Here is an 11,239-nt window from a genome sequence, read left to right as displayed (position 1 = left end):
AGTAATTTGGTAGAGACCGCAGAAGTAATTTAAAAAAAAAAACTTTGACACCAAATTTGAGATCTTAAAATTCATTGTTTTGAACTCAGTTTAAATTCAAACGTTTTAAGCATGTCTAAGTAACCTACAGCTAAAATTTAAAGTGTTTCGACTCAAAATTTGCTGAAGAGTAGTTTTGAATTTCCAAAAGCCAAATCGTAGAACTTTGACACCTTGACAGCAAAATTTATGGCCAAAAAGCGATTTAAACGATTTTTCCAAATCTTTATAGCCCTTTATGCCAAATCTCGCATCTGTAGACTGAAAATTGACAGAGTAATTTGGTAGGGAAATGTACACGCACAAACAGACAATTTCATTTTTAGAGATATACTAGCAGATAAGCGTGGCTTTGCTCGGGCCTTATGTACTGTTCATAAATTTATATGCTTCTGTATATATTAAAAAGTGTGCACATGTACAGAAATGCGTTTCCCTATAATAGGGTTCCTTAACTACCATAAGGGAAAGTTGGGAGAAACCGCAAAGGTCAAAGTTTTTTTTTACTTTTGACCCTAATTTTAACCATTTAAAATGTATTGTTTTGCGCTCACTTCATATTACAATATTTGACCCATGTTCAAGCAACCTACATCTAAAATTTCAAACCCCAAATTGGCGGGGAGTTTGGTAGATCCTGCAAAGGTCAATTCTTTCATCTTTGACCTCTTGCCAGCCCAATTCAAAAGCTTGCTGCATGTCTGTGTACATTTTATGTAAAATTTCAAATGTTTAGACACAGAATTGGCTGAAAAGTGTGCTAGAGATCGCAAAGATCAAGGCTCTCGAACTTTAACACCTCGGCAGCCAAATTTTCGGTGAAAAACCGATTAAAAGACTTGCCTCGTGTCTGAATACATTTTGTGTAAAATTCCAAATGTTTAGACCAAAAATTGACTGAGTAATTTGGTAGAGAACGCAAAGTCAAATTGTGTTAACGTTGTCACCAATTTTGTCCCTTAAGGTTTTTGGGCTCAAATTAAATTAAAATTTGAACTAAAAATTGAAAACGTTTGGTATGGATGACAGGCATTATTTATCGACGTGGCAAACAATATTACGACAAATAATAAAGTTCGTAGAGCTATATTCAGAAGCTTGAGTCATATCCCCCGCACCGGAATGGAAACGCTTATTTCAAGCATACCCCTAAGAATATTCATCAAAATCAGTGTAGCTAGAACACATTGTTAAATTTGGGGTTGAATGTTTTTATACACTTTTCGTAAAATTTCGTAGAATTTATTACCGTAATCTTGTAATTGTAGTATTAGTAATCTTTAGGTTGAAGGAGTTTAAAATCTATCCTCAAATGAGTTTCTTTTTAAAGATAATGTCTTCAATTTTAAATAAAAAGTGTATATAACATATAATGTTGTTACTTGCACGTGGGTTTCTTATTACCTATGCACGAGAATAGCGAGCACTTGCGCTCGTTGCCATAATGAAGATACCGCGGAGCAATATCGATTCATTTTATCTATTAGATTATTTGAGAGTTAAACTTGTATATATATATATATATATATATATATATATATATATATATATATATATATATATATATAGTAATTTATGAAATATATATGGCGATTAAGCTACACTGAATATTCGGCGTTTCATCCACTCTAGGATTCGTCAGGCTTATGCGCGAATTCTGTGGTTGTTTCTCGTTTTTATGTGGTCCTCTTTTGTTGAGGATTTTAGTTAGCCAATCAGCTTTCTAGTATCCACCGCGCCCCTTCCTATCAGCCAACGGGCATGCATTTTATCGAACAAAGGATCTCTTTTAGAACTAGGTTAGTGGTTTAAGGTCTGCCTTAATGAAACATCACACATGTACACTTAGTTTGCTTAATGCTAAACATTTTGGTGAAAGCTTAATGTAAAAGAAGCAAATATTTGGGGGCTAAACTTTTCAATATATAAATATATTTGGCATCTAAACGTGGTGTGTTTGTTAATCTGTTTGTTTTTATTTTAGATGATAAATCTTAATGTAATAGACGCAAATATTTGAGAGCTAAACTATTCAATATATAATTATATGTAACGCGACGGTTTAAAAATCACCAACCTACATATAGTGTATTTAGGAGACATTTCTATATAAAAGACGCTTATATTTGTGCTCTAAAATCCTCTAAATATTAATATATATTGCAATTCGACGGTTTAAAACATCGACAATGTACAAGAATTCTGTTTAATGTTGAAAAATAACCGACGAACTCAGTAAGATGTTTTATGTTTAGACAAAGACGTCTTATTATGACGAAGCCATTCGTTGTCGTCGTGAAAACTCGAGAAACTCTAAATGTGTTTATGTAATGATGAAGCTGTCGTCGCCGTTGTTATCGTGAGAAAACAATTACCAATAAACTTACGTATTTTTTAATTGTTTGTTCATGTTTTGTTTGTTGCTAATGTTTTAGGAGAAACCTTCCTATAAAGCACGCAAGTTTTTGCGAGCTTAATTATTCAATATATATATATATATATATATATATATATATATATATATATATATATATATATATATATATATTATGCAACCTGTTTTTAAAAATCACCAATGCGTAATGTGTTTATGAGATATTTTTATATTAAAGACGAAAATATTTAGGAGTTAAAGTCTTCAATATATAAATATATATTAAAATGCGACGGTTTAAAATATCAACATTGTATTTTATGGTAAAAACTCGATAAACTCTATAAAATTGTTTATGTTGTGACAAAGACATCGCTGTCGGCGTCGCCCTCGTGGTAAAACAATTGACAAATAAATTTAGGTATTTTTAAATGGTTTGTTATTTTTTGTTTGTTGTTTATGTTTTTGAAGAAATCTTAATGTAAAAGACGCACATATATGGTATTTGGGAGCTCTGTCATGGCCTCTCCATTAAATTACCTTGACGGCGGGGGAAATAATATGACTCTACATGACGCCATGTTTGAAAGTTACGAAGCGTTCGTTTTTAAGACGAATTACTGGATTCTGGAATCAAGTGCTTATATCCTCATTGTACCAAAACAATCGCAACAGTTAGGAAATTACCTGTAGCCATGTCTTTAAAATTAATATGCAGTTCTGCTGCACTATAAGAATCTTTAAAACGCTGAATTGAAAGTAATTGTGCGTAGTCTTTAGTGAAAATGGCATCAATTATCTCTTCTCTTCTATCTATATAAATAAAATAAACTCATTTTCCCCCCGACGTTGAGCTTAAAATGATTAAAAACAAATGATATTGCATGCAAATGTAATGCATACAAAGTGTAGCACATCATCTGAGGTCTGATATTAGCTCTACATTCCTATATTTTGCCTGTGAGAGTCCACTGCCAAAATCCCTAAAATTCGATGGAAGTTGCAACATCTGTTCTCTTTATTAGATCCCTCCTTTCCCCGCCCCTCATTTACACCGCAGCGGATGCGTTCACAAGGAACAGTACGAAGAAACACCTGTTTGGAATCGTACAAGGTTATTTATGGCGTTTTTGTTGTTTTTTTTAATCTTTTTTTACTGATTTCTGATTTCTGTTTTTTCCATAATAAAATGGAAATAAAAAAGAAAGAAAAAGAAAACGCGAAAACGCGATTATTATTATTGTTTTCTTTTTGCTTTTTTTACTTCCGGTTTTAACGACTCTAACCGTGGAATCTAACTATGACCTTTATTTACTAGTACTTTCAAGTAAACATTTACTTTTACACATATTATGTAATTCTTATTAGAAGATGACTGATGTTATTTGTTGTTGTTCATATTTGTGAGAGTCTTAGTGTGATAGAGACAGTCTTAGGAGTGTTCATGTGTTGAGTGTTCCTATGTCTTAGTATGTTCCTGTTTGTGGTACATGTTAATACAAGAGAGCCGACAATGAGAAGAGATTTGATTTATAGATAGATAGACCGAGAGTTTGTGCGTTTGGAATTTATACGTTTGACAGTCCTGTATGAACGGGAGTGTTACTATAAATATTGATACATATATTTCTTACTCATTTTTGAAATGATGATTTTAAAAAAGTTGTTATTATATAAATGGGCATTACTTTTCTGTTGAATCACAACACGAAGACGCAGGTACACACATATAATGACGTCCTTTATTTCATGACCGGTCCTGATTTCGCTCGAGGAATTCAAAGTTTCTTTACATGGTTTTTCTTTAACCTTCGCTTCCAAGGTTTGGTGTAAGCGGGTATCTCTGACCTCTCTCTCTCGGCTGTTTCTCCCCAACTCTTCTCCTCTTCCCCCAGACTGCATATAAAACTCTACCTATATTGAGAACTCGTCACGTTATCGCATGATTAAACATGTGCTTATCGAGCACGTTGGTGACATGCATCACACTGACATGACCCAATCAGTTCCGTAACCTATTTTTCGAGTAATATGTTTACAATTTCAATTTAAAATTAAATTCCTTATTTTAATTTTCATTTTTATAACAGAACACATTTCATTATTATATTTATTTTCCAATAAACAGATATGTAAGCCAAACAATTGCAATTTCACATTCCTTAATTTCAATAGCATTCTGTACTTATTTTAACCTATGATAGGAATTCTCAATTCCAAATCTCTCTGCGCAAGTTCGAATCCTTGTATATCCTATTTCATATTTACATTTAACTAATTCCCTATTTTTACTTACATGAAAAGGGGGCAGCCATTTATCATGTAACACACAGTGAATTCATTCTTTACTGCTCAATATTACAACGCAACAATATCGTGAATTCACTTGCATTACGCTTAAATTAAAATAAAAAAAATAACTTAATTTAGGATTCGAGAAAACAAAAAAATCCATTTAGAATTAGTGTGATGCAGGACTACTGAAACCAAACCAAAACAAACTTCACTGCGGAATTGATATTTGACCTAATTAACTTTTTAGTTAATTAATCACGTTTTTTTACTTTTTGTGTTTTTTTTTTGCATTTTCGCCTAAATGATTCGAGTTCGAGCCCCCCCCCCATCCACGTCCTCAAACTTTTTGGGATTTTTCAAACACGCGGGGACCGCCGGACCGTTCGTATTGAATCACGTTCATTTTTTAAATTGTTTTGTTTATTTCACAACATTTTTATAATATTTAAACAGGGTTATTACTTCGCTGTGTTTTCATTTTACCCCCTCCCCCAACCACACACGCCTCTAAAAACCCGGGTAATGCCGGCTACCCCCGCTAGTTTGAAAATTAAATAGTTTCCGAAAATACGTTATTCGGGGAAGATTAAACCGAATGTGTCTCGTTATTATACGTGCATGAAAGAGTAAGTGAAAATTTGCATATATGCGCGATAGGACACGTAATACTGCGAGACTGCATTTTATATAAGGCCGCAGGCGCCGTCTTGGACCATTTTCAACATTATGAGGTTGCGTCGACCACACCGAGGCCGTTTAACAGGTAAGCCAGCGTTCCCACAATTTTCGCCACAAGACGAAACTTTACATTGAAAATATTTTATAAGAATCTAATACATTTCTCATACTATTTCATTCTATTGGTGTTAACCCGGTTATTCCCCTTTGTGTTCTTTACTATATTGCTTTCTTAAAAATTGACTGTTTTTACATTTTTGAAAAAGAAATACCAAACGACGAAAAATCAGTTGAATACACAACTCCCTTCTGTTACTCAAAAAATAATTGGCAAACGGAAACTATTACAAAAGAAGCCAATTATGAAATACGGTAGTTCAACATGCAAACATTCTTGCGACTATTCCGACCATGCGTGTTTAATTCTTTGCTTGTTTATAAGTAAAAACATTAAAATAAAAAATGCCGTAAAATTATTTTATATGAGCTTGAGAGAAAATCGGGAAATTTGCTGTCAAAAGTGTTTGCTGTAATAATTTAAGATTCTTTTATTTGATTTTTACAAAACTATTTCTTACCGACATATTTTATACACGTAACAGCTATTTATACACGTAACATATATTTTACACATGCGAACGTAACGACTTTTATTCTATATATAGATAGGCACTCGACCAAGTTATCCGGAAATAAAAATCTTCTGTCGCTCTAGAAAGACATATGCCAGCAAACAGTTGACAAAAAGAAAGCGGACGGAATCTCTAGTGCAAAAACTTTAAGTATTTTTTTAAATCTAAACTAATCCTAAATGTTTTATGTTACATTGTTTTTAAACTTGTTTTTCGTGTTTTATTTATGTATTTTGTCTGGATTTCTCCTGTTTTTTTGTCTGTCTTCCGTCTTATCCGCCTCCCCTCCTGCTACAAAGCTAAACGATAAAAACAAACAAAATGCCGGCAACTAACGATAAAAGAAAAAATGCCGGAAATTATTCTCTAGAGTAGATAAAGTTAGGACTTTAGTTAAGTAGTATACTTAATATATACTATTACTGCAAGCTTGCCTGTATTGAAAATACTTACTTCTTGATGGAAATCAAACCATCTAACATAGTTAGCCTTATTTCAAGTACATTCGAAATATAATAGAGTGCAAAGAAAGAGTTACTCATGAAAACGAACCTCCTAAAGTAAAACCTTTAAAAATTATTTAAACATGAATGTAAATTAATATTAAGCCGACTTTACAAATTTATAATAGTTAATTATTGGATTTTAATTAATTATAAGATGAAAATCTTATGATTCAAACTCGATAGATAACGACAAACTCCCACTCATTAATATACGAGGGGAGATTATCATCAAAAGTGTCCTGAATTGTTAACTTCGCACAGGACTTACTACTTGGATATAAATAAGTCACTTGTCCCCATTCCCCTCCTTCCCCCTCTTTTTTTAATGGAGAGTAGATAATACAGTGTATGTGTTATCGGCAGCTCCAGTAAGTCTCGCTTCTCCTATTTTGTCATTCAGTCCTCATTCAATGAGTGATTTTTGTGACAAAGGGTGAAGAAAAAGCGGCTTAAAGGTCGGTAGTTCTTGGTGACATGTAGTCTGAGATGTCGGAAATTTTTCTGTCTCTGTCTGTCCTTGTGGCCATGTCACTAGTAAGGGTGCTGGAGATAAACGTTTTGTCTGGGCTGACGTTATCCGCCTGATAGTCAGGGACCCGAACCGTGGATGAACTACTAAGGAGGCTGTCCTATCAGCAGGCGCAAAGTACTGGGACTGCTGTATTGCCATTTAGTGAGTGGATCTGGACCATGCAGTAGTGTCTGGTGGAGCCTCTCGATGCCATACTAGTGGGTAATTGTTACGGCTTTACCTTTTCGTGTGCTACAAAAAAATGTTTCTGTCTTTTTCTCTCTTACTTTCCCTCTCTGTACTGCTCTAACCAAGTATGCCGACCTATTCCACAAATCCCAAAACCTCAACATGAAATATCCCCAGAATAAAAACTCGAATAAACCTAGAACCCCATCTTCCAACGTAGACCCCTACTACCAGGTCTCCTTTTGCAACATCAGGGGTCTACGTTCCAACCTTCCAGAGGTTGAAACCCAATTACAGGAGAGGAAACCGGACATATTATTTCTAAGTGAAACTGGAATAGGGCTGACCACTTCCCTAGATGAGTTCATAATTAACGGATACTCCAATCTAACAGCTAAATCTGACACCCAAGATCGCCATGGGCATGGAATATGTGCCTACATCAAGGATGGCTTCCCGTGTGGCAGGGACATCTCTAGAGAAGATCCTTATTTACCCTATATGTGCTTCAGGGTTACACTTGCTAACACCACTGCATTTATATTAGCCCTCTATAGGCCCCACAACAGCGGAGTTACTATCTTTAAGAGCATATCTGAGAAAATATACCACATAGTGTCTTCACCCGTGTGCCCGATACACCCGGTCAATATGCAAGCTTCTTAGACCTTTTTCTCTCAACTTCCCCTGAGCTATGTTCATGTTCCGTTCATTCTCCTCTAGGATACTCCGACCACTCCGTCGTATCAGTTAAGATAAAAACGAAATGTAAGAAGCCCCCAGACGTACGCCTCCACCGTACTGTTTATCGATACTCTATGACTGACTGGGATAGCTTCCGTACATTCATATCTGATTTACCTCTGCACTCCATGTTTAAAAAGGACGTGTCCTCTATCGTATCAGATCTGACCGAATGGTTAATTGTAGGCATAGACCAATTCATACCATCTAAAAAATTCCAACAAAAACCTAACAGCCAGCCATGGATCTCCCCAGAAAGTGCTGCTGTTATCGCGCACAGAAATCACTTTTTCCATAGCTACCAACGTAATAGATGCACTAAAGCTGCTTTCTGGTCAGGTCTGCCAGCAACCACTGTAAAATAGTAATAAAAAATGCAATATGCCCAATCTGTTAAATGCAAGGTAGATGATCAGAGGCTTGGTACCCACCAGTTTTGGCAAATAAAAAATAGGATCCTGAACAGAAGTTTGCGTTCTATCTCAACCATTATCAATGGACCAGAGGTCATCTTGTCAGCGTCAGACAAGGCTAAACTATTTGCAAAGAACTTTGCAGCTAATTCTACCCTATGCGACGAAGCTCATCAACTCCCTATATTTCCTCCTATAACACAGAACAAGCTAGGTAACATACAAATATCCGTGCATGAGATCGCCAAGCTAATAAAGAACCTAGATTCCAGTAAACTGACCCTGATGTTAAAAGGCTTCAACCAGAACTTCCTTACATACTTACGAAACTATTTAGGTGCTACCTTAAGAAGAAGTACTTTCCGACTCCCTGAGAGGACCTCATCAGTTTGCCCTGTATTTAAGAATTCAGGTGATAAGTCATCTCCCTCTCAGTACAGACCAATAAGTGTCCTGTGTGTTGTGAGTAAGTTGCTGGAATCCATATTAAATTGAGAAATAGTCAACCACCTCAGCAGGAATAACCTTCTTAGTGACACACAATATGGTTTCCGCTCTGCAGGATCTACAGCAAATGTGCTGACGGTTATATCCCACAGGATTAGAGAATCTCTTGACAAAGGCTTCCTTTCTAGGACAATTGCTCTTGACATATCAAAGGCCTTCGATAAGGTATGGCATAAGGGTCTACTTCACAAGATTTCCAGCTACGGTATTACTGGAAATGTTTTCTCAATAATTACATCATTTCTCTCCGATAGGCTCATAAGAGTAGTGGTAGATGGACAAAAATCGGAGGCCTGCAATATAAATACTGGAGTCCCTCAGGGGCCAATCCTGGCCCCAACTCTCTTCCTAATCTACATCAATGCCATCCCTAAACACATACTAAAATCATTCGTTGACATCTATGCTGGTAACACGAGCATCTACGGCAACACATCAAAGGCTGTAAATGACAAAGTTCTCTCTGATTCTCTCTCCTGTGATATCGAGCGCGTGGTTCAGTGGGGGAAGATATGGCTTGTTACCTTTAATGCATCCAAAACCAAACTCCTATCCTTACATCATCAACGCTCTGATCCCGAGCTGGCATCAATTGTTATTGATGGCTCGTCTGGGTGAGGCCCCATGTTTTGAAAAGCTTCTGGGTTAGACCTTTACTCCTGATCTGAAATGGAACACGTACATCAAGTCTGTTGCCAAGGTCGCTGGAAAGATGGTGGGATCCTTCTACCGCTCCAGAAGATATCTCACTACTGATACAATTCTCTATCTATATAAAAGCCAAGTACGTCCAAGGATGAAATACTGTTGCCATATCTGGGCAGGAACGGCCAAAAACAGCTTATCATGCCTGTACAGAGTACAAAATAGACTTCCTGGTTTAGTGGGGGATGCCCTTTTCTCTACCCTGCAACCTCTCTCCAACAGAAGAGACGTTGCGAGCCTATCCTTGTTTTATCGTTATTTTCATGGCAGGTGCTCGTCTGAACTCCAATCTCTGGTCCCCCTCGCCAATCTTTCACGAAAAACACACGTCTAGCTGAATCCACTGTGGAAAATTTCCCCCACTCTATATATGTGCCTAAATCAAAACGCGGATTCCATGAAGAAAGCTTCTTTCTTAGAACTGCATGCCCGTGGAACTCTGTTCCGTCTGCCTGCTTCCCTCCGTACTACAATTGGGATGTCTTCAAGTCCAATGTTAACAAATTCCTAATTAAGCGCCCCCTTAATTAAACATTTCATCAACTCTCCACACTAACGTAATGCACTTGCAATAACCATTATCCCTGAGTGGCTTCCGGGCCTTGATAAGTGGTGATCACTGTGTAAAAAAAAGCTTCAATTAAAATTCTCCGTTAGAAGCGTATTATTTTTTTTTATCATGTGTAGTTTATTATAGCGTTTGGATTAAACTAATACAGTTCAACGTACAAACCGCATAATCAGAGAGAAAGCATTGTGATCACTGTGTCCTGTGTAATTTGCACCCAGCATCAATCACACGTTTCATCTTTTAATGGTCATTAGATCCATGCAAATTGAATTGTCAAGTCACTTTCATCAACGGAAATGTGTGATCTTTTAGGTTACACATTGCGGAAAAACACGCTAAATGTAATCCTACGTTTCGTAGTCATTTAAAAACGATCAACTTAATTTTCAGTATCACATATCTCGAACGCACATTTTGTTTTTCAATTTATTACAGATTTCTATTGCATACAGTCAAAAATGTGATATTACCTATATTGTTCGTATTTCTAAAATGACGTATTTGAGGTTAGCACAATAACGCAGACAGCAGTGATCGGGGGATGTAAAGTTTATTTGTGGAATACTCTGATTTTCTGTGTCAATTATGTCAAGTCCTTTCCTTACCTTGGTAGCAAGGTGAATCAGGGCGGTTCTCTTGATGATGAAATTGTCAACAGGATTGCTAAGGCCACTTTTGCCTTTGGAAATCTTCGCCATCGCTTGTGGAACGAAAGGGATATTCGACTAGACACAAAAATCCTTGTCTACCGTGCTGTTGTTATTTCCATTCTTCTTTATGGATCTGAGTCATGGACTCCATTCAGACATCACATTAATCAGCTGGACGTTTTCCACAAAAGCTGTCTACGCTCCATATGTGGTCTTAGCCTCCGCGCCAAAGTGTCAAATGCCGAATTATTCACAAAATGCAAAATATCTGGCATTGAATTATTCCTTATTCAATCGCAATTGCGGTGGGCTGGTCATGTATTGAGGATGCCCGATGACAGAATTCCAAAAATTGTGATGTACAGTCAATTTGAGGGTGGTAAAAGAATTGTCGGACGTCCTTGGCTTAGGTACAAGGACAAGTT

Source organism: Euprymna scolopes, chromosome 9, assembly GCF_053919585.1.
Source record: "Euprymna scolopes isolate OS-2025 chromosome 9, ASM5391958v1, whole genome shotgun sequence".
NCBI lineage: Eukaryota > Metazoa > Mollusca > Cephalopoda > Sepiida > Sepiolidae > Euprymna > Euprymna scolopes.
This window is presented reverse-complemented; position numbering follows the sequence as displayed.